Source organism: Triticum urartu, chromosome 7A, assembly GCF_056163025.1.
Source record: "Triticum urartu cultivar PI428250 chromosome 7A, HENAU_Tu73, whole genome shotgun sequence".
NCBI classification, from domain to species: Eukaryota; Viridiplantae; Streptophyta; class Magnoliopsida; order Poales; family Poaceae; genus Triticum; species Triticum urartu.
This window is the reverse complement of record NC_141879.1, coordinates 150712682-150716980: the sequence shown is the minus strand read 5'-3', so window position 1 is coordinate 150716980 and position 4299 is coordinate 150712682. Positions and strand designations below refer to the sequence as shown.

The following is a 4299-nucleotide window of genomic DNA, read 5'->3' as shown; positions in this document are numbered from 1 at the left end:
TATCAATCTCCATCACTTTAATCTTGCTTTTCTTTTTTACTTTGCCTTTTACTTTTCACTTTGCATCTCTATACCAAAAATACCAAAAATATTATATCTATCAGATCTCACTCTCGTAAGTGACCGTGAAGGGATTGACAACCCCTAATCGCGTTGGTTGCGAGTAGCTATCGTTTTGTGCAGGTACGAGGGACTTGAGCGTGGCCTCCTACTGGATTGATACCTTGGTTCTCAAAAACTGAGGGAAATACTTACGCTACTCTGCTGCATCATCCTGTCCTCTTCGGGGAAATCCAACGCAAGCTCAAGAGGTAGCACTACACACTCTTCAAATCCGAGGCTTTCCACAGTTATGTTGTGATTGGATTGAAACACTTCTTGCCACAGGCTCCATGGCTGTCATGCTTAATGGCATCCCCGGCTGGTGGATCAAGTGCAAAAATGGCCTCCATCAAGGTGACCCCCTCTCACCTTATCTCTTCATCATCATCGCAGACATTCTGCAGCAAATGATCATCCAAGCATGCCTGGAGGGCAAGCTCCAACACCCTCTCAGCTCTACCCTTCACTGCCCAGTGCTCCAGTACGTGGATGACACTCTTATCCTGGTTAAGGCTACTCCAGATGCGGCAAAACACCTCAAGTCAATCTTCGACAATTTCGCCAACGCCACTGGTCTCCAATTCAACTTCATCAAGACTACCTTCATTCCCTTAAATGTGGACCATGATCAAGCCACGCAAATGGCCTCTGACCTAGCTACGGACATCTCCTCCTTCCCTCAAACTTACCTAGGTCTCCCACTCTCACCACACAAACTCCCTCTGTCTGCTTTCCAACCAGTCATTGATAGATGTGACATTTACCTATCTGGTTGGTGTGCGCTCCTTCTCTCGCGAGGCGGCAAACTAGTTCTGCTCTCCGCTGTCTTGGACAGTCTCCCTACGTATTTCATGCTCTACTTCTCTCTACCTATCAAAGTGCTTGGGGCCATTAATAAACGTAGACGTGCTTTCTTCTGGTCCCAGGACGACACTTGCTCGGGGGACGAAGTGTCTGGTGGCTTGGGACAAGGTCTGTACTCCTCGCGAGGCGGGTGGTTTGGGTGTCAAAAACTTGCGTGCACAAAACTTTTGTCTACTGCTGAAATTTGCTTATAAATTTTTACACTCGTCCAACCTCCCCTGGAAAGACTGGATACTGCATCACTCCCCCGTCCACATTGGGCATGGTGCTAATAGCTCCTTCCTAGCTAAAACTATTTTCAAAAAACTGCAGTGTCTGAGAGAGATCTCCCAGTGCTCCATTGGTAATGGGCACTCCACCTTCTTTTGGTTAGATCGCAAGCTGCAGCCGGAGCCACTGGCTGCTTTCCCTGCTCTTTTTTGTCACCACACTAACCAAAATACCTTGGTAGCCACCATATTACAGGATGGGATCGAACTTGCTCTTCGTAATAGGCTAACCCCTACTGATGTCGCATAACTTGTCTCTCTAAACTCTTTGCTGCAGGACGTCACCACCTTGACGGAACCGGACACGAGGCGCTTGCTTAATGGAAGCTGCTTCACCACGCGCGGGGCCTACGCGGCGCTTGCCTCGCAGCTCACTAATCCCTCTCTCTCGCAGATTTGGGACTCCAAGGTGCCCAAGAAAGTTATGATTTTTGGTTGGCTCTTCTACCTGGACAGGTTGAATACTAGGGCGAATCTCCTCAAGAAGCACATTCTACAAACTGCCATTTGCCCGCGATGTAATAACCAGGTTGAAGACCGTGATCATCTCTTCTTCACTTGCTCGGCGGCCCGACGGATTTGGCGCGCCTTGGGCTTCAGGCCTCGCTTCAACCCCATGGCCGACCTCTTCGCCACTGCTATTCCGGCGGTGCTGCCCTCTTCAGTTCGCTCCTTCATGCTCCTACTCTTCCTATGGAAATTTTGGGATGCCAGGAACAAAAAGGTGTTTCAAAGCTTAGAAAATGATTTTAAAACAACTGTAAAAGCTCTTGAGGCCTTGATTCTTTGGACTCGCCGTCTAAAGACGGCAACCCTAAAGGAACACGCCGGTCTGTGACGTGATTTCCTTTCCTCACGTATATCGTGATCCTTGTAAACTCTTTCTCTTTTTGAAATATATTCACGTGGGGAGCCTTTCCCCCCGGTGACCATTTCAAAAAAAAAAAACAAGCATTGGAGCCCAGGGTATAGTGGCACAGAGGATCCAAAGTCTTGTGCGTGTCGTGCACAGATCATCTGGCTGGAAACCCAGCACTCAGATAGAGTAGCAAAATACTGCCAACTTGGAAAGTGATCGTGCAAATGCCCGCAAAAGAAAAACGTGTTTGCGCAAAAATAATAAGGCCAGGTCGATCGGTCCTGGTTAGAACCGATGGCACAGTCGTACAGAGGACCCAAAGTCCCATGCGTGCCGTGCACAGATCATCGTGGCCCTCGTAGCATCACGCATCTCCACCACCCCGGGCACGCCGCGTTCCGCGTCACCTCAACACACACACACACACACACACACACACACACACACACACACACATGCACGTTACTTCCCCACGGTCGCACCGCCGTCTACGGCACGCCGCGGCGCGCGCGCTGGCACCTGGGAGTCAGTCAGAGTAGAGAGCGCTTCGAGGGACGGTCCGCCTGCTGGCGATAAAGAAAGCGCCGCCCGGCGCGCGTACGGTGTCCCCTCGCTCCCGGACCGCGCGCCCGGGCCACGCGAACGCACAACGGACATAGCAGTGCGCGCGCACGGCGCGCTCTGCAACGGGGCGGCACAGCACCTCATCGTCTCTTGCTCCTACTCTCTGTACACGTGCGTGCGTGCGTGCATGCTTGGTCCCGTCGCCGTCGCCGTCGTCGGACCACCGGTCGCGCGACCCCGCCGGCCCAACCACCCACTGGCGCACCGGTTCGCGTGCGGCCACGCCGGCCCCGATCGACCAACCAAACGCCCACTGGTCCTTTCTTTCAGTTTTCACGGGTCGTCGTCGGCGAACGACCGGGCAACAGTGTGCGCTGCGCACGCCTGCCATGCATGCTCGGCCGCCCTGATCGCTGATCAGGCCCCGGCAGGCGGGCCGGGACGGGCGCTTTCCAGCGCCTCCGTGTCCCCCTGTCGCGCGCCCGCGCTAGGCTGGAGCCTCGGGCGCTTTTGTGAGTCGCGCAGCAGAGCGCCCCGTGCCCGAGGGCGCGCGCGTACTAGCACGTACAGGTACAGGGCGGCGCGGCATGAGCTGCCAGGCGCCTGCTTAAAGCGAGGGAGAACGAATGGCCGGGCCGGGGCGGATGGCCTGGTCGTGCGGGTGCCCCGCAAAGGGCGTGCATGCGTGCGTGCGTGCCAGCGCTGGCGCGAGTAGGTGCGCGGGGCAATAATCCTACCGTGCGCGGGGTGGTTTCTTTGGCTCGTCCGTGCGTTTTTGTATCTAGCACGGGAGCCGGCAGCTGGGATGGTTCTTCCCGAGCATTCCTCGATCCTTTCTTTCTGATTGATTTGAAAAAAGGTTCGCGGTTTCGAAACGGCGTACTCAGAGTGACAGATTGTTGTGGATCGATTGGATGTCTGATGGATGGAATGGATGCCAAATAATGGCATTATTATTGGTGAATGATGATGCTTGTCTGATTAATTTTAGCTTTGTTGGACCATCACGCAAAGCGTGACAAATTCATTTGGACGCATTTCTTTGTTGGTACTTTGATCCAGCTTAAGGCCTAAGCACTGATCCGGATGTGCGCTGGGATCCGGACTGGTTCATCTGCGGCCCCGAGGGTCTCGAACCATCTTCGGCGGCCTCTACGGTGCAACTCTGACAGACACTGCCGGCACACGGCTCTGCATGTTTTCTTTTTTATTATCACACTTCCTGATTTCTTTCTTTTTGCAAGTTGTCCATTTGGCCACCAACTGACTCTGTACGGAGTGTTTAGTACCAGTAGTACAACTGCTGAACGGAGTTGGTTTTGAGGCTAGTGGGCGCTCAAGCATTTCAAAGCAGACGCGCGGTGTTTCTTTACTCCACGAACATGACTCTACCAACAGGATTTTAAAGTACTTTTCTTTGTAACAGGATTTTAAAGTACTTCATGCACCTATCTCCCTCGGTCTACTGCTGCTTCCAAGAAAACAAAGCAGTGTACAGGGATGAAGGACTAGAATTTCTTTTTCTTAGACCTTACCTCAGATACCAAAAACGATGGGGAAGACCGCATGCACGTCTCCTTCCAATGCCCAGATCGTAAAAGCGCCCGCAAATATTACTTCAAATTAGGCCGGGCCGGTTCG

General features: G+C 52.9%; 1 pseudogene; it reads left to right on the top strand.

Moving 5' to 3' along the window:
* The first annotated feature begins 392 nt into the window (after positions 1-392).
* On the top strand, positions 393-2103 carry LOC147958685 (uncharacterized; annotated as a pseudogene).
* Positions 2104-4299: the final 2196 nt, after the last annotated feature.